Source organism: Pseudonaja textilis, chromosome 3 (genome assembly GCF_049901715.1).
Source record: "Pseudonaja textilis isolate UNSWEBS1 chromosome 3, rPseTex1.2, whole genome shotgun sequence".
NCBI classification, from domain to species: Eukaryota; Metazoa; Chordata; class Lepidosauria; order Squamata; family Elapidae; genus Pseudonaja; species Pseudonaja textilis.
In genome coordinates, this window is record NC_141992.1 from 169,122,578 (window position 1) to 169,143,511 (window position 20,934).

Here is a 20,934-nt window from a genome sequence, read left to right on the forward strand (position 1 = left end):
ATTCACCTGGCTGCCTTCTCTACCCAGCCTCACATGGGTTTGCCAGCCAGTCCAGCAGGTGCAAGCAAGCATTTGTTCATTGTTGTGCTGTTTTTGGAATGCCTTTAAAAATACTGTATGGATTTCTGAAGGCTGCACTATCTTCATAAAGCTGTGCTGTCTTTGAAACAAGACATTCTGAAGACAGTGCAACTGTCCTGACAGCAGTGTCTTCAGAAAGAAGAGGGGAAAAAATAGAAAGGAAGATGGTTCCAAAAAGGAGACAGCAAAAGGTGAAAGTTTGGTATGGAGAACGGAGAGAGAATGCAGCTGGGTGAACAAATGTTTGATGGCACTTGCTGGGGTGGGCTGGGGGAGGTGAAGCTTCCTGAGGCCAGAATGGGACAACTTGCCACGGCCAACTTGCCTCAGGCAACTCTCCATGACCAACTCACCACGGAACAACTTACCACAAGATTAATAATAATAATAATAATGATGATGTAATAGTAATATTATTATTATTTAATAATATAAAAATATTGTAATTTTTGTCATTCACATTTCATTTTGTTTCTCCTTTGGCATCCTTTAATTATTATATTGCACAATTCCTTTGATATCAGTGTAACTCTTGTCCCTCAGCAAGTTGTCGCAACGCAAATTGTCGATGGAGAGTTATCCCAAAGTGAGTTGTCCTAGAGTCTCCTGAGGAATGGCAAGTAGCCCCAGAGCCATGTTGTTCTAGGGCTGCTTTCTGTTCTGAAAAGCATGGTGTAGGATGACCAAAAAGGTGTAGATGAGGAGAGATACATGATTTGGGGGGAGACAGAAGCTGTGCCACATCTTACTTAGAGGTTTGGGACTGGGAGGGGCCAAGCCTGCAATGATTAATGCTTAATGACTTCCAATTCTTGATTCTTGATTACAATGGAGAGTGCAAAGGTTGCCATCATAAGTTACTGTGGTCACATAATGTACTGTATCAACTTACAGCAGCATCTGTAATGCCATATTTTTAAAATATATGGCTCCCTGAACAGTAGATTTGCAGCTAATTCTAGTTTTTATGTTTGGTATTTTCACTACTTTCTTTATTTCTAGAATTGGAATTTTTTTGCTTTCACTTAGATTAATACAGATTAGATTAGTACAGATAAGGCAAAACCTGGCTCAAAATACAGCAATTGTGAGCGGGACCTTGTAGACCTAATGGATGATCATTTAAACATTGGTCAGTAGTGTGTAGCAGTAGCCAAAACAGCTAATACAATCCTTAGTTGTATAAACAGAGGCATAGAATCAAAAGTACATGAAATATTAGTATCACTTTATAAAGCCTTAGTAAGACCACACCTGGAATACTTCATCCAGTTTTGGTCAGCGCATTGCAAAAAAGACATTGAGACTTTGGAAAAGTGCAAAGAAGAACAACTAAGATGATTAAAAGCCTGGAGACTAAAATATATGAAGAACGGTTGCAGGATTTGGGTTTGGCTAGTCTAGAGAAAAGAAGGACTAGTGGGGACATGATAGCAGTATTCCAGTATCTGAGAGGCTGCCACAAAGAGTAAGAGGTCAGTTTATTTTTCCAAAGCACCAGAGGGAAGGACAAGAAACAATGGATAGAAACTAATCAGGGAGAGAAGCAATCTGGAATTAAGGAGAAACTTCCTCACTGGAGGTTTTTAAGAAGAAACTGGACAGTCACTTGTCTAAAATGGTATAGGATTTCCTGTTTGAGCAGGGGGTGGACGAGAAGACCTCGAAGGTCCCTTCCAGCTCTATTCTGATTGAAGCATGGTTCACCATGTTCCTTTCTTCTCTCTTCCACTTTCAACTGTAGCAAAATTTATCACCATTGTTATACAGACAGACTTAGAGTATATATGGATTTTATAATTGGTAAGATGCATGAACACCTTTCATTTTAAAGCATGTGTCAGATTTCTGCTCATCAATTCATTTAAGGTGATGTACACTTAAAAGATAAAAAGAAACTGAACAGTAATAAGACATGCAAACAAAGCAAAATAGAAACAACTCTAAAACCAATCATTTTCCTCCAATCTGTTATTTGATAAGAAACAGTCAATATAATTTGAATATTTCCTAATGTAGAAAAGTTTAATACAGTGTGATAGAATTATACAAATAGATTGTTACACCAAAATATGTTAATGACCTTAATTGTGTCATTTAGAATTAAAATTTCACTTGGAAATTAGTTTAAATTCCATCTAAGGGAAAGGTGAAATTGATTACTTGGGGATGATTGAAAGCAATCTGGTAACATGTCTGACCATACAGTGTATGTCCATCACAAATTCTGTATAAGCTAGATGGGTTTTCATGTCTTCTAAATAGTGTTTATAAGCACAAAACATGGTTTAGCCCATAGACACTTAGTATGCTCAATGTATAAATCCTGACCAACTATATCGGGAACAGAGAGTCATCTAATGGCTTAATTGCATGCGCCTCAGCCTTCCCAATCACAAGTATTAGGTCCTCTCTTGCAGCTTGATGGAAATAATATAATCATAAAAAACCCTACTTTGATTTTCATTTAAGGGTGTTTGTAATCTTGGAGTTTCTTGAACTGGGTTGGAATCATTTTTCGCAGCATAGCACTTTCTAAATTCTCCCATCTTTGTTAAATGCATGACAAAGAGTGAATGCGCCATTTAGGGCACATTCTATATTCTTAAAACCATTCACCCACTGAGTACTACTTTGACTAAAGGATTTTTTTTTGCCTGGTTGCCATACCAAAGACATAGTCTTTACAATAGCATGAAATGTGATCTTTACATTCTGTAACTATGGCAATCATTTTATATGTTAACAGACACACAACTTCAAAATAATTTTAAAGATACTTGGAACAGAGAAAAATGCTCATTGACCTTGCAAATAATGTTTTACAAATAATTGCCTATGCTTTCCCAATTATGGGGTCCCTCATTTCTATTGACACTGCTACTAATCCACATTCCACTGTGTAGAGTCAAAAGAAAGTGCAATGCATAAGGACACACTGTGGTTACTTGAAGGCTAATTGGTCCTATGAGAGAGTAAAGTCACCAACATCATAATTCAAGAAATAAATTATGTGTTGCATTGAAAAGATGGCTTACTAAAGACTTCATATAATACCATATAAAACTGAATATGTGTGAATAAGCATCAATCAAAAAGCTTTTAGCTTTGGGGATACCTTTTGGGGGCTAACAGATGTTAATGTCTTGATTACCAATTATACGATTTAATTTATATAGTGAACATCTGTTAGTAAATAAGCTACAGTAGATAAGCTACTAGGTCAGGGGTGTCGAACTTGCATTGTCATAGTGTCATTACGTGACTTATCGTGAGTTTTTCCCACTTTGTTAAACCGAGTGGGCGTGGCCAGCACGTGATGCATCTGGCTCATGGCCCACGAGATTGACAGCTCTGTAGTAGGTCCTGAGAGAATGATATTGAAAGTTTTCAATCCTTTGGTACTTAATTCTACCACCAACACCATCCCTGTCATTATCTATATTAGCAATGCAATTATTAGAGAGTTGAGATATCTATTCTATTGATCAATAAGTACTCCTTTCACAATTGATACATGAGCTTGTGGTGACTGGGACTATAAGTACTTTAACTCATCAAATTAATTAATTGAAAATCAGTAAGATGAGTAAATTTTAGAATTTTTCAAGTATTATTAAATGCAGTGTAATAAGTTGACAGGAATTGTCTGAAATTTACAATCCAAACTGCTGTGGTAGCAGAACCTCAAAGTTTAGGCCACATCAACCTAAAATTCTTTAAGGAATTATTTCACAACTTTTCTGAATTAGTTCTTCCATTGAAATATAGTCCCTGTATTCCCCTGAAACCTAGGAATATCTGCTTGAAACTATAGGTTCAAATTACTTATGAAAGAAAGAGAAAATATAAAATTAACATAGACAGATGGACTTGTAAGAGCAAATACAAATAGCCCAAATCAGGATTGATTTCTGCGTAATGCGGTGGAGGAATCCCCCATTATTGATCAACTTTTAAAGCCAGTACACATCGCTTAAAAAGATAAAGTAAGCAAGGTCAGATAATCAAAGCATTTAAATAGTAAAAACAGCAACTGCCACTGTAGACTGCTAAAGTAAATCCATAATACAAATTGCTTTAGCAAAAAAAGTGGATGAGCAGCTGATCTTCCTATTGAACTTTTATACTGTTCAGTGACCACACAAGGAAACGGATTGGGAGACATGGTTTAAAGATCAATATTGAGTGAGATGTAATAGGGATTCATTCAGAACATGAAAGAATAGCAAGTATTAGAGAGTTGTGATATCTTTTCAGATGTCATCAAGAAAAGATTGTTTAGATCAGTTTAGTATGCCATATGTGTCACATAATGTGGCCTATAATCACATAGACATTAGTCAAATTTCTCTTTTGTTATGATTGATCCAACATGCTTCGGTAAGTTAACTGAATTTATCATAAGGAAATTTTTAAAAAAATCAGCTCCTGTTCGATAGCCTAACAGCCTTCATAGGTTAAAAAAAAAAACATTCATCTCTATTTCAATGTCTTGCTTTTATAGAATATTTTCTTATGAACATACATTTGTAATAAATTCTATTTTACTTTTATTGTATATTTTAAAACATGTGTCCAATCAAATCTGACCTCTCAAAATTCATATTCTATGATTATATAATTTTGTCAGAATATTGCAAGGTCTGACAAGAACTTATTAGCAACCACATGTAGGAAATGGAACTGTCAAGAGTGAGGAAGGAAGAGAATCATGGGATTTAAATTTTTTTTGTTTTATTCATCATCTATAGTATATTGAATTGCTTATCCCATAAACCAGGGATAAAATTTTCTGGTAATTTGTGATATATGTAGAAAGATAACATTGGATCATATTTAATGGACACATCCATGTGGTTTCCTTGGTGTAATGGGAAAATGATTTGCCATTGCCTTTTCCTGGATGTGTGTGAATATATATTTACTTCTCAGTCCAGTCCACCACACTGGAACTTCCTGCTAGTTACCCAAGCAACCATTAAGAAAACAATGTGTATATTGCTGTTGATAATAAATCTCTAGATTGAACATAACAACATGTTCATATCTTCTGGAGTCACTACTTTTCTTTCTAATATCAATTGATAGTTTCATATTTCCAATATAAAATAAAGTAGATCTCAAATGCAATGATGTATCTGTTGTTATGGTACAAATTTATAATGAAAATAATGAGATTCTTAGTGTTCGATTGTCCAGTCGTTTCATATGAGCATTCCTGATTGAAGTTTGCAACAATTGGTAGAAGTTTAAACCCTGCTTTGCCACAACGAACAATTATTTAAGATTATTGGCTCTGTATTTGCATTATGAATTGCTGATTGCAGCAATTTTAGTAGTAAATTTGTGGAACAATATTCATAGTTGTCAAGAAAAGGTCATTTTATTTGCATTTGTTAGGAACCTAGAAGACCATGTTGCTTGTTTTTCCCCTTGGGATCCTTACAGTTATTGATTTGTCTACAGCCATAGGAAAAATTAATTAGAATTATATTTCACTTACTACCAGAGGCTGTATAACATAAAACCATATATTAAAAGAAAATTAGCTACAGCCAGCAAAGGAAAGCATCTACTTTTTTTCCAGAGTATAACTTTTTTCTAGTAGACCTTCATTACAACCATCATTTTGCTTGCAGGAACAAATCCCACTTACAAATGTTCTGAGGCAACATTTATTTTCTTTTTATGTTTGCATTCAAAATTCATTTGTAGAGCACATGCAGTCTTAGTGCATGGCTTCTTTCCTATAGTGCTCATTAGTCTCTCTGTTTATGAAGATGGTTAAATTTATATAGAACAAAGAAGATGAGAGACAGTATTAGAATATCCAGAGTATCTGGACATTAATATATCCAAATATGTCAGTTAGGAAAGCTTTTTTTTTTTTAAGCAAAGTTTAAAAGATCCAGCTGAAACGGATGAAAGAGCAACGTCTAGCATTATGTTCCCACAGCATCAAATTGATGACCATGGAAAGCTCATAAGCAGGATGTGGAAAGGTGGTAGAGCCTGTGCAGTGCTGTATTGGTTGTGGTTGATGGTGTTACAATATCTCCGCTATGGATTTTTATGGTTTTTATATTGGTGTTTAATCCAGCCAGAATGGGAGCCGGGCCACCAGACAGACAAACAGGTGGGTAGGCAGAGTGCAGAGGAGCTGCAGAGGCCGAGGTCTTCTCATTTTCACACCCTTTGCCACCACCGCTGCTGCTTCCACAGCAAGCTCTTGCCCATATGGAGTTCAGACTCTTCAGTAGTGGTCATGTTCTGGGGTGGTGGTGCAGAAGCAGTTATGGGGAGTGTGAAAATGGGATACCCCTGACCACTGCTGCCTCCCCACTGCCCATCCCTACTGCCCCCCCCAAAGTCTAACACTGCCCCCACTGAATGGTTTGCTGTGGCAGTGTTGGCAGGAGGTAAAATTGGATGTACCTGGCCTCCACCACCTCTCCACCACTTCTCCACCCTCCCACTGTTGCTACCCTTGAATGGTCTGAACACCTCCTCCACTATCAAATTGCCCCAACTCCAAGTGGCTCAAACTCCAGATAACCCAGAACACAATGCATCAGTAGCAGTGGCAGAAGAGGTGTGCGAAAAAGGGAAGCCCCTGCCCCCCTGGCCACTGCTGCTCAGTGCTCTACCCACCCACTTGTTTGCTCGTCTGTCCAGCTTTCTTTCTGGTGGGAACCCCCAGCCGCTGCCACCAGTCTGCACTCTACCCATCACTTGCTCATCAGACTGATTCTTTCTCTGGCTGCTTTCAGTGAGTTGTCCCTGGGGCAAACTGGCTGTGTTGAGTTGTCCTGTGATGACTTGGCAGTGATGAGTTGGCAAAGGGGACTTCTTGATGGTGAGCTGGCTATATGGACCAGGCCATCCGGAGTTGTCCCAGTCTGACTACAGAGTGGAATCATCTAAAAGTGGCTTTTATCCATACTAGTGTGATGTAGCCTGTCAGTGCAGACAATATCTTTGGTTCTCTTATTTTTAAATAGCTGCAACTTTCCAAAAACATATCCAGATATAGTCTATAATTTCATTATTTCCTTTTTTTATAAAGTCTGGAATACCATTTGCCAAGGTCCTTGATACAAAGGATGATTTTAAGTATATTTTCATTAGAACAAGTTTTTTATTTAAATGCTTTAACATTACTCAAATAGATATCATCTAAACTATTAATAAGCAAAAGCTTTTGAGTTTGAATTTCAGTACTTGAAACTTTTCATTTCAATAAACTATTACAAGTTAAAAACAGCTGAACTAATCTTCTCATAAATAGGCTTTAATTTGATATTTAGCCACATATTTCCAACTCAAATCAGAACTTAAAAATTCCAGGACAGTGTTTCTCAAACTTTTGTTCACCACAGACCTCATTTAAATACCTTTTGTGGCCATGTACCATGGTCATGGACCCTTAAGACTTAAGATTTAAATCATAAAATTTCTTCAAGCCTTTGTGGAGTTCCTGTGATGACATCATGGCTCCCCAGGAGTCTGCGAATCACAGGTTGAGAAATACTGTTCTAGAATGTTTGGAATAGTTTCAAAACACCCAGTAATGAGGCCATAACCATCCATTGCAAATTCATTTGTTTTCATGTCGGAAACCTGTGAAATTAAAATGGCTTATACATACCCTACACTAGATCAGGCTTATTAATTTTCCGATAAGATGCTGCATTCTTTTCTTTAATTTCATAGGTACATAGGAGTTTGCCAATAAACATGGAGCATAAACTTCAACGTACTATATGATATATACAAAAACATTCTGATGGCCTATATGACCCTGCTTGCATTACCTTGGGAATTATGGTCTATTCTTATTGCATACTTCAGTGAATTCTTAACACTTCAAATGAATTAGCATATTGTATTCTGATTATATCCATATTATACTCTATGATAAGATTATGTTTTTAGTTATTTAAAAACAATGTTTGGCTTATGTCCATTGGATCAGGCATTCAATAAGTGGAAAAATGTAGATGGCAGTTCCTCATATGGTGAATATATGACATATGTTAGCAATTAATCAAACTACAGTCACCTCTAATTAATAGCAAAGCAGAGACCAAAATGTAGCAGAAGCAAATGATAAATGAATTGAGTCTATAATGCTATAGTATTACTATAATACTATAGTATTCTATAGTATTCTATAATACTATAGTATTCTATAGTAGAGAAGAGGAAAAAGTATTCTAAGTTGTGCTATCTTAACAGCTGTCAGTATGGAAGCAGCTGTAAGTGAAACTGCTTTAAACTGGTAAATTGAATATATTAAAGCAATTGGAACCATCTATTATATTTTTAAAATATTTCTTGCTCTTTGAATGCCTACCTACCACTTAGGATAGCTAATACATAAAACAAACAATAAAATATAGCAAAGTCATAATACATACAAAATAAATAATATCATAAAATGGACAGTTACAGTAGAAAAATAATTCAAAACAAATATGAAGGTATATGTAAGATATAATAGCACTTACAGTCAGTGAATTTGCCAAGGCAAAGCATCCCTAATTTAGAAGTGGACATTATGAAGTTCCTTTTGCTGAGACATATGATTCATGACTTCACCACATCTGCCTTTCCATCAGATTTTAAGACAAATAACTAGTTAATGTGTAGAGAATTCTTCAAGATATTGTTGACTAATCAGGTTACTGCATGTGGTATATAGCTTCTAGTATGTCTTCATAAAGAATTCAGATATTCTTTTGTTGTAGCCTTTCTATTTTGACTCAAGTTTCTCTTTTTTTTACTGTCTCAATTTCTCCCCAAAGATCAACTCTTGACACTAGCAAAAGATAATCTTTTCCACATTTATAACTTCTTATTATCGTTGTATTCTTTAATTTTTGGTTTCTACCATAATATTTTTTTAGATTTTTTTTTAAATTTCTTTTGCTGCATGTATGTATGAATAGATTTATGCTTAAGCCATATATAAAGCCAAGTTTCATGGTTTTATATTGATTTCAGACTCACTGTCTTTGTCAAGTATATGATAACATTAGAATATTTTAGTTATTTTATTTTTACTCTCTTTTTTTAACAACCCATCAAAGTAATTGTCTGGATTAGAACATCACTTTTTCATGGGATGGGAGGCAGGAAAAGCATTCTTCTCAGCAATGAACTAGTGTAAAGCCATAATATATCTTCATGAAAGTAGATGTACAGTACATGAGCAGAATGAAAGAACAATAGATGAAATATGTTACTTCAATGTAACGTTAACATCAGTGTATGGTCCAGTCCCAAGTAATACATTTATTCTTAAAAGTTTAAACCACCATTATACATGTGTAAATTTGCTAACAGCATTTTAATTAATTGAATACAATTTTGAGTTTTTGACACTACATTTTACTTCTCTCACTGAGCAAGCGAGTAACAAAACCAAACAATTTTAGCCTATGGAAGCTGCCTGAGGAATTTAAAGAGAAATCCCTAAAATTTCCCCCTCCTAAAAGAGAAGTAAATATTTGACTAAACTTATAATGAAACAGGGAGAAATGAGAATACCTCCTTAGTTTGAAAAAGTTAAAAAGTTTGGAACCAAATAGAGTGTGTTCTAGGGTACTGAAGCAACTATCTACAGTCTGGCCATACTTTATCTTTGAGCAATCCTGAATAATTGAAACAAATGCCCAATATTCAAAAATGGAGGAAAGGCAGATCCCACAAATTAAAAACCAATCAGTTTGATACCTGGGACAATCTTAATTATAGATAAGATTCTAAAAGAAAGCAGTAATTAACTAAAATCATCATGAATTTATCAATAACAAATATTGCTATACCAAACACCTAATTTTTTGAGTAATTTATTTAGTAAATTATGGGAATGCTGTAAATAGAATATACCATGACTTCAGCAAAGCATACCTGTCATAAAGTACAGTATGATACATTGATTAGCAATTCAGTTAAGGGTACAGCATGACAATCAAGTTGATAAATTATACTTGAAAACCATATTAAAAATCTCAATGATTTCTGGGTTGTCTGACTTTCAATATTTTCATTGGATTTTGATAAAAAGGAAAAATAATTTTCAGATTGCAAATCATACAAAATTGGAGAGGATAGTTAATATTCTTGAAGGCAGAAATATTATGTCTTTGAGGTATGCAGGTTCAAGAAGCAGGAATAGCAAGGATTCCAGGATTGCTTTTCATTGTTGGAGAGTAAAAGAAGAAGAATCTTGAAAGGCTGTAACAGGTTTGTTTGTCTATCTTAAATGAAATAAATTCAACATGGCGTTATTTCAAATTTATTTCTCCTATTTTCCTCTTTCTTAGGATTGAACAATCTTTTTCTGAAGTCTCTTCTAAATTGTTCATTCAGTCATTCATTCATCTCCCATTCCCAAGGTCATTCCTTTGCATAAAATGGTTTTTGTAGCTTGGAGACACCAGTTAAAAATAACACAATTAAGTCTAATACTTTTGCTCTTTGCACAAATTTGCACTTTGCAGATGTTTTCATTTAGGAAATTAAAAATCAAATGCACAGATCTAGAACATTGAATTGGTAGTATTGATATAGTTGAATTATGTATAGAATAGACAGTTTCAAAAGAATGAGAACCAGCAGTGAAATATTATGCAAAGAAAACAAACAAATCTTTACAATTTGGAAAAGTTTAATTTCCAAACTCACTGAAGCTAGTATTCTATTCTATTCAGCTTTGGTAAATATTGTGTCCAGTTCTGGGCTGGATTCAGAAAAAAAACTGGATCATTTGGGAGCAGGGGGAAAAAAGATAGGAGAATAGAAATTAAAATAATTGAAGAAAGACTGAAAGAGATACAGCATTATGCTTAGCCTTAAGAAAAGATGACTGTGAGAGAAACTGATACCACTCTTCAAATACCAGAAAAAATGTCTTAGGGAAGAAATCCTGTTCTCTCTTGTTTCACAATGCAGGACACAGAATAATGGATTTAAATTACAAGAACACAAATTCCACTTTAATATTGATGAGAAAAAAACCTCCCTAACAGAGTGAGACTATCATCCATCTCCTTTAATGTCGATTCTTGCAGTGAACAGGGAATTGGACTCAATGGCCTAATGGCCACTTCTCCCAACTTTTATTATTTTATGATTATATGTTTCTCTGCAGTAAAACTGGTAAAAGCTTAAGAAACAACAGTGAAGATGAAGATCCTTAGATGAGAAATCCTTTACTTGCAGTGCTCGTGTCTATTTATGTTCCTGGTTGACAACATTCTGGTCTACGTATTCAGCAAGTGCACCCTGTAGTTGCCCTTGAAGAATAAATCAAAGAATAGTAGTAAATAGTTACCTAATAAGAAAGGATGTTTTATTGGTTACCATAAAGGAGTTCCTAAGGTAGAAGCTAACATTGAAAACAACTTACCATAAGGAAGATTGTCAAATAAAGAATGAAGGTTAATTGACAACAGTAATAGCAAGAATCAAGAAACAGACAGTATTCTGCACCATTGGAACTAAGAAACAGTGTTCAGGTTTTCAAAGATGTAAACTTTGAATCTTCAAATCAAGAAAAAAGAAAGAAACAAGCAGGATGCTAAATCCCTCAGAAATACATATGGCTCTTATTCTCCAAATGTCTTAAAGTCCTTTAAGATCTGATTGTGTTCCAGGCCTGGGATTAGAGGGCTTGTGGAAATCCTGTTATGTTTTGTTTTGCTTTTTAATATTTTTTTTTCTCTAGGAATTTTGTAACATTTTTTTATATTTTAAATTGTGTTTTAAATATGGTTGATATTTTATAAGCCACCCGGTCTTATCTGAATTGAATGGGCTTCACAAATCAAACAAACATAAATCAAATCAATAACTAACTAAATGATTTCCAAATCTCTGGAACTAATAATTACATTCTATTCATGTTTTGATCACACAAAGGAAAGAATTGTGGTGGTTGGTGTCTTGTTACTTTTTTAAAAAACTGTATGCTATTTGGACTCATTGGTTTATGATATGAACTATCTGCTACAAATAAATATCAAGGATATCTCAGGACTAACTTTCAAGATTTATGAATCCCACAGACAGATAACTCTTCCATCTAATTTATGTGGAAATAAATTATACTTCAAGGAATATGGATGCTGAAGGAAGCTCAAGATGATGGAAGGATGTGGTGGTATTGATCTTGGGTGATTTTCCCTGCAATCTAAAACGATTGGAGTAGGAAAGACGAATATTGCAAATGAATGTCTGGTTAGGCAATTGATGATGATGGAAGAGATTAGATTCCTGGAACAATAGTCTTAATTATCAGAGTAATGGACTGCTTGTATGAGACAGGCTGAAGCATGGCAAATTTGACCAGAAGATTTTAAAATGTAATCCTTTTGGGCTTGAAGATAAGAACTCTGAAGGAAGGACTTCACATAAATACTTGAGCACTGTGGAAGGAAAAGAGACTGATGCTATTAACCACTCAAATAAAATGTATGACCATCATACCTACTAATAGTGTACCAGAGACAAATAAATTGAGCTTGAACTCTTAGTCGAGGGAAGAAATAAGATTCAGTAGATATAATGGAGACCTTGTGAGATGCTTTCTGTGATTGGAACTGAGCAATTGAAGATGCAATTGGTTCAAAAGAAGCATACACAATTGAAAAGAATTAGTTGCTATGTTAAAAGTATCTAAGCTTGTTCAGTAATCCAATTTAATTTGCCAATATTATAGACCAGTGTTCCTCTACCTTAGCAACTTTAAGATGCATGGATTTAAGATGTATGGCTGGGCAATACTGCAAGTTGAAGTCCACAGACCTTAAAGTTTCTCAGGCTGAGAAACACTGCTGTAGAGTGTATCTGGGTTCAAATATGTGGAGGGATAAAGACAAAAACTGCTGTGGGCATCTAATATGAGCTGTATTAGAGATAAAATATGATTACTGCATTCCAAAAAATCTGTCAAAGAAACATGAAGTGATAAATGATGGGGGATTTTGATAACCCTGACATCAGTTGAGAGACAAATTCTGCTAAGCATGGTCCTACCAGAAAATTCGTAACATGCTAACATTTTTTTTCTTCAGAGAATAGAGGACATTCTTAATAGCCTAGAACAGCAAAAAATAGCTCTTCTAGGCTATTAATTGATACTAATCACTTGGGACATGTAGTCAAGGAAGTGAAAATAGCAAGCACATTATAACATATTATTTGTATTTCCAGGAAACCAGCTTATGTTAGTGAAATACTTTTCTTTGGGGTTTGAAATATAAAAAAAAATGAATGGACTGGGTTTTAATAAACCCAGAAAATGATAAGGAGGATTCATTAGAAAAACAAACTAATAGAAAGGAAAGCTTAAGGTAGATGGAAATTCATTAAAAAAAGCAAATTCACAATAATAAGCACAATTGAAAATAATTCTAATGAAGAAAAATGATGGAGAACAGGAGATGAAACCAATGTTCATTTTTACAAAGCTTTATACCTGAAAATGAAAAAAGAGCACATATAGAAAATGAAAATAGAAACAGCTCACTAAAATGATTACAGTCATGAAGTCTGAAACTAGAGAAAAGCTGAACTTTAGAATGAGCTGAGGTTGGACAAAGATTAAAATTGTTTAAAATAAAAGGAACAATAAAGTCACTGCTTGATGAAATAGATCAAAAGCTAGCATATAATGAAGAAAAAGCGAGGCACTTAATTCCTATTTTTGTCAAGCCACTTTAATGAATGCCTGTGTGTTCCACCAGATAACTGAAAAGAACAGAATAAATTATAGGACTGAAATGAGATTAATAGAAACATGACAATGAAATATATATTTACTTCAACTGAATGTAATGGCCAGGTGAGACACAACATTCCAGTGTGGATATGCTTTCAGTCTGGTCATGGTATAACACAGTAGGTATGAAATATGAGTCAGCTTTGCAGTCACAAAAGCAAACAGCAAAAGTTATGTTACATCAACAGTGGAAATATAGTTTTATAGTACGTAAGTCATACTTACCTCCAGTTTTGGGCATCACACTTTTAAGAAGATTCAGACAAACTAAAACAGGTTTAGAAAAAAGCAATGAGAATGATCAAGGAACCAGAAATTAAATCCTGCAAAAAAAGAGTGAAAAACTGGGAATGTTTAATCTTGGAGAGAATATATTAAGGACAATATTTAATAGAAATCTTCAAATAATGTATCTGAAAGGGTACAGACAAGGGTGAAAACTTGTTCTCTGCTGTTCCAAAATTCAAGACAGATATATGAATGTAATGTGAACTTAACTCACAGAATGTAGCTGCATATTAAAAACAATAAGCACAGTTTGATAGGACAATTATTCTGAGAAATGGTGAACGTTCAAATGGAATCTACTCTGAATTTGATCTGTTCAAGTGGAATCTAGTCCTGTACTAAGCAAGGGTTTGGCTGAAAATATTCCTTTCTATTGTTCTCGTAAGTTTATTGTGATATGTACACATTGTGTAAAATTGAATGGATGGACTCAACTGATTGTATTTGTACATTATTAATATGCAAACTTGATAATAATCTGGTTTAAAATTATATAGATAAATATAAAACCATGGTATGGGGATGATGGAATACTTCAGGACCGAATTCTGTAAATTCTTTTGCATTATTGACTTGTTGCTACAAGACAAAAGTGAGGAAGGCATGAAATGGCATTTATTTTCCTATTTTCCCTCCATGTGTTTGTCTCTCTGTGTTTGTGTGTGTCTCTCTCTCTATGTATTTTAAATTAAAACAATTCCCACTCACTGAATTCAAAGAGAAAGACTCCTACTGCTACGTTCAAGCTCTATGTTGATATTACCTATGGAACCACATCAGGAAAACAATGAGTTCACCCTATTCATATACCTAGGTTTACCATTCTGATCAGTGGTGGAATTCAAATTTTTTTACTACCAGTTCTTTGGGCGTGACTTGGTGGGCATGGCAGGGGAAGGATACTGTAAAATCTCCATTCCCACTCCCTTCCAGGGGAAGGATACTGTAAAATCCTCATTCCCTTTCCACACCACTAACCTGCTTTCCAGCTCCATTCTCCTTTACAAGGCAACAAAAGAAGACCCAGCCGATCAGCTGGGACTCGGGAGGCAGAGAATAGATGGGGGTGGGGCCAGTCAGGTGGTATTTTCCAGTTTCTGAACTACTCAAATATCTTGCTACCGGTTCTCCAGAACTGGTCAGAACCTGCTGAATACCACCTCTGATTCTGATGCTCGAACTGGTGTCAATAAAATCATTCTGTTTGCATACTGCAAGGATCTGGCATAGATTTCCCCCCTTTGAGATTGGAACTTTATTATTCTTAGGATCTTGGTATTTCCTCAGCATTCCAATCCTGAGATACAAATATTTTCCATTATAGTTAACTTTGCTAGGAACGAGACATTTATCTTTCCATTTTTATGGGAAATATCTTAGAGTGGCTTATTTAAAAAAATAAATAAAAAATTAATGATCTGCAAAGAATATTTGCCAGTCAAGATCCAAGAGAACAGATGATGAGCTTAGTTTTTAAAACATGCATGCTAGCCAAGAAACGTTATTTTCATCTTCACTTAATTTAAAAAAAAACAGTACACCAAACAGTTTGTTTGTTTGCTTATTGCAAAATATAAACCACTTTTCTGATGCCTTTAAATAATCTCATAATTTTTCAAGGAATCCCTGCAGATTTTATTGTGCTAATTGTTGCCAACTATAGGGGACAGTACTCATCTCCATTTCAAGGCCACTGAACCAGTGCTGTCTGAAGATGTTTCCATGGAAATGTGGCCAGCATGACATCACTGAGTGTTGTTACCTTCCCAATGAAGTGGTACCTATCTACTTGCTTTCAAACTGCTACCAGTAGGTTGGCAGGATCTTGGCTGAGGATGGGAACTCACCCCACCGCACAGTGGTCAGCTCTCAAATCTTGGCTGTCCAGCCAACAAACCTTGTGTCTTAACCACTGAGCTATCCCATCACCTTTAAGGCAATAGTCCCAATTGCTTGCTACTATAGCATTTCCCCCCATGTTCAAGTGCAAGCTTTTATGCTCAGAAAACTTACAATCTAAGAAAATACAAATATTAAATATTACATTTCAGTTGACATACTAGTTTGGAAAGTGCAAATTGAACAAATTTCTCCCATCTTTGTTCCAGGTATATAAATTCCAGTTGGTTGCTCCAAGATGTGAGTAATTAGAGAAGCCCATCTTTATCTCTGTGTCTTATCTAACAGTATGTATAACTCCACTTCTAATTCAGGCAGCTTCATGATTCACCGCTAAAGGCTTTGAAAGAAAGTTCTTGCTCAGAAAACCTCACAATAACATCATTAATCCATGAGGAATTTCCTCATCTGGGACATCTGTTCAAGGAATGTCACAAACAAATGTACAGTCAATTCATAACCTGCTCTCAATTCACAACTTTATAGAAAGCAGAAGCCACATTATTAAAACTTTATGATCTGAAAAAAATATAACCAAATGCATTGTGCTTCTCTTGTTAATGCAGCTCTACATAAATAACTCTCTCTTTGTAAACTTATTAATGTTTGAATATTGTTTGGGCTGTGGATCTGAATATACTTTGACATACGATCAGCCTTTCCCAGTACACATTATATTTTTCTTATGAAAAATACATAAATATAATGATATTTTTCTCATACAATCTTTTGCTATCATCCTGCCTTCATATAAGTTATGCAAAAGAGCAAGCAGATGCAAGCAGAGATTATATATTGCAACATATTTCTCTGCTGCTGAATTCTCATCTCCCAAAGCTCAGTTACCATTATTTGGAACAAGGAAGGTTGGAGAGCCAATCATTAACATTTCACTTTGTCGCAACTAAAATAAATGGTAACATATTTAGGAGGATAGAAGCTATGTGAATATCTGTGTTCCAGAAGTCTTGCAGTTAGTATTTTCACTTTCAACCATACTTTACAGAATTTTGAGGGAAACAATAGTGTGTGTGTGTGTGTGTGTGTGTGTGTATCTTTTTGTATCTGTATCTGTATTTTTTTTTTTTTTGCAGGGACTGATAATGACTTTTGCATTTGGATGTAAATTAATGATTGCCCACCCCCACCCCACCCCCAGTGATTGAACTTTATGAAGAAACATGATCAAATATTGCCCCCAAAGGCCCAGAACAATCAAATGAAAAGTTCAAATAATGCACTAAAAGTCTGGTGTCAGCAGAAAAAATATTGTGTCTTTAGAGCAAACATAACCCCAGTTTATTTGAAAGAAAAAAGACTGTGATTTTGAAAAGGGAAGGGTGAGACCAACGATTACAATGAACTTCAACCATTTACTAAATAGTTCATTTTAATAAGATAATAGATATTAATAACATTGGGATCCTGCTGGAGATTAAAAAAAGATCCGGGGAAATTATTCAAAATACTGTATTTAGAGATAGACTTCTGAGGCATGCAAGAATACAATATTCTTTAGGAATACGGTACAAACTAAGGCTTATGTGTTCAAAAATTGTGTCAGGAGACGAAGAAGTAATGAGAAATGGTTGGTTAAATGGAACAGATTCACCATATTCATTATATTGAGTTCTAAGATCCTACAGGATAAAGAGCAAGGAAAATTATTTATCAGTAGCATGTTTTGTAGGATCCTCTCAATACTGTTCTGCTGTCACTACCTTCTATTCCACCTAGCATGGCCAATTATGAGGAATGCTAAGATCTTCAATCAATTAGAATCTGGATGTCTGCTCTAGGCCAGTTCTAGTGGTAGTTAAAATAAGCAGTATTCCAGGGATGTTGGAATCTGTTGTGAAAATGTTGGTAGAAAGCTTTTACGCCAATTATTGTGCAAGGTGAATCAAAATATTGGATATGACACATCAGCATCATCATTAGGTGCTCTGTAGAGCACATTGAACAGCAAGAGTTTTCCAGCAGTTTCAATCACTCACAGCATCTTCAAAGTTCATATGTATTGTTAAGGACATTGGTATTTTATTATGCACTGTCCACACAGACTTCTTTAAACCTTTCCTGATTTTTTTTTATTTTTCTGTAGAATAAATTTCTTTCAAATCTAGATTCCAATTCATGAAAAGAGAGAGAGGAAGTTATGTTGCCATCCTGTTGCCATAGGTTATTTCCTTACTCAAGGAAAAAGAGTAGAATGAAAATATGTAATGTGATGCAAACACTAAGGAAAACAGCAGGCATGTCCACAGTATACATGAAAGACCTTCAGAACATCAGTGATTATGTCAGGGAGATTTCTTGCATCCACTTTTGCTACACTTATATTTACCACACATAATGGAACATGTAATAGGATTCTTTGGTATTCAGGGTATTTTAGCAACATTCTTAGCTAAAAATAATCTTTCTGCTACATTTCAAGATATTCCTATTGGTAAAATTAAATTATTTTAGAGTGTCACAGTCAACTAATAAGCAGTGTTTTGGAGCTCAATGCATCAGTTTGTGGGTGTAGGTGTCTTGGGGAAAAAAACACTCTGATATCCTTCCACCCAGGGATAATGGGAGGACCCATCAAAATATCCTGACAAAGAACATGTTGACTGCAAGAATTTCCTGCAATTTATTTCATAGCTGAGAGAAGAAAAGGGAAAATGCTTACATTTAATTTTCTATATCAAGGCCTAAAAAATGCCTGTATCAATATCTGGCCAGTGGTTTTACTTTTTTCCCCTCTGTCATATTAGAGTCAATAGGGGGTGTTCTGCTCCAGAATGATTGACATTTGCAGTCAAGAAACAGCAGAGCACACACGGAAGTCATAAACAACCAGAGATCAAAGACAGGAGGTCATATGCAAGGACCTATGGAAAATTTGGAGCCAAGACATAAATCAAGATCATAAACAGATCATCAGGAACAAGAATTTATGACTGTCAAGTTTCAGCAATGTGACATAGTCCCTGAGACATATTTATAACCAGCACTTCTCTAGCCCATCCAGTGTATTGTAATGCATATAATTCTGGAAAGTTCCCCCACTCCCCCGCTTAAATTGGATCCTATGGTTTCTCTTCTGCCATCAGTATGTACACATATCACTCTAGAAAAAGGAACTTTCTAGGATTCTATTTTTGGATGATTCAAAGACAACCTAGTATTTTTCTTAGTAACTCTTAGACTGCATACCGTCTTGAGTGCCCTCTTCTTAAGCACTTATCGTACAAATAGACTTGGAAGACCTTTGAAAGAAAATTGCTTCTAAAATGGCCTTTTCCTTCTCCAATATCAGAGTGTAAAGTTGTGCAGGCCTGCAGTGTTTGCTTATTATGTACTAACATTTGTTTATAGCACACCAATCTTTGTGGACTCCGTTCAACCGACATGAAAATATATACATATACAAGCTCAACCGACATGAAAATATATACATAATACAACAATCAATAAAAAGTTCAGTTGCTGCATACAATCACCGTTAAGAGCTAAAGCCCATTGAAACTCAGCCTTCCAAAGTAAGAGAGATGTCACGGGCAAATGCACCTCCAGAAGAAAAGAATTCTGGAGATTAAGGGCTAAAACCAAGAAGGCTTAAGATCCCGTGTATCTCATATTGGCACTGGACCTTCAACAAGCTCTGTCTAGTTCAGGGGTGTCCAACCTTAGCAACAATATGACTTGTAGACAAACTCACAAGGTTCTGGGGAACACTGGCTGGGGAATACTGGAGTTGTCCACAAATCTTAAAGTTGCCAAGACTGGTCTAATGTTCAGATTAGATTGATAGAATATGATCCAGTTGAAAATATGGCATAATATACTTTTCTCTTGTGTTTCTCCCTTTCTATCAACTGTTTTATCCATCGCAACTTTTCTACCAGCATTTTTTTCACCACCACTATAACAGTTGTACTGCTTAAAGGTCCTGCTTTTATATTTGAGACATAGAAATAGCATTATCTATTGGGCTGACAGTATGCCTGGATTTTCTCTGGTATAATTGAGCTCCCAACATGTCACCTAGATTCGTTTTGGCATGTTACAGAGTTGGATTTTTCCATAAAACTTTTCAGAAAAATGTACAATATGCTGTTCAGAAGAACCATATAAAAACAAACAAAAATCATTGCCTTCCTGGGATTTTCTTAACAAAGGCTTTGATAGTACTGGTTAAAACAGCAATTGTGAAAAACCCTTCTGAATGCACATGCATATTTTTCCATTGAACTGTGTAGGAAAAATATATCCATATAATAATAATAATGACTGTTTTAAATTATATGCCCTTCAGTGTAACTGTATCCAGGTTTAATGGATTCTCTCTCTCTCTTTCTCTCTCTCCCTCTCCCCCTCCCTCCCTCCCTCCTTTTAATTTGGTAAATCCAGAGCAAGACTTATAGTCCTGTGACATTTTAAAAATACAGATGACTGCTTTGACAATTGTGGGTCAGCTGATAGGTCTGTAGCTGCAGTATTGCTTCAAAGCTCTACAGTATGTCAGAAAAGACAGGCAGGAGATTCTAGCCATGGCCAAATCAGAGAAGCTGTTAGATTGAGCAGTATTTTGTCCTTTAGCAAAAGGAGCTTGCATAGATAGGTGAGAGGTGAATATGCACAGAGAGTGGGGAGCTTTATAACAAATAGAGACAGGAAGTCAGCTGCAGAAATCCTTAGGCCAGATCCACCAATGGGCTTTCTGATCCAGAAGTAAAACATACCAGCACGAAATAGGAAAACTTTCACAGAATGAAACTCATACAGTCCTCATTTTTTATTGTGGCCTACCCAACCTTCATATATGTTGAAGCCATGTTTCCCAGAATTTCCAGCCTGCTTAGCCAATGGTACAGCATAGA

At 35.4% G+C, this 20,934-nt stretch overlaps 1 long non-coding RNA gene across 1 annotated transcript in view; it reads left to right on the forward strand.

Moving 5' to 3' along the window:
• Positions 1-15,064, forward strand: part of LOC148126409 (uncharacterized) — a 148,854-nt gene extending 133,790 nt beyond the window's left edge. Inside the window, exons 11-12 of the long non-coding RNA XR_015743244.1 lie at positions 10,241-10,335; positions 11,044-15,064. This is a non-coding gene — a long non-coding RNA (uncharacterized LOC148126409). The remainder of the gene's footprint in view (positions 1-10,240; positions 10,336-11,043) is intronic.
• Positions 15,065-20,934: the final 5,870 nt, after the last annotated feature.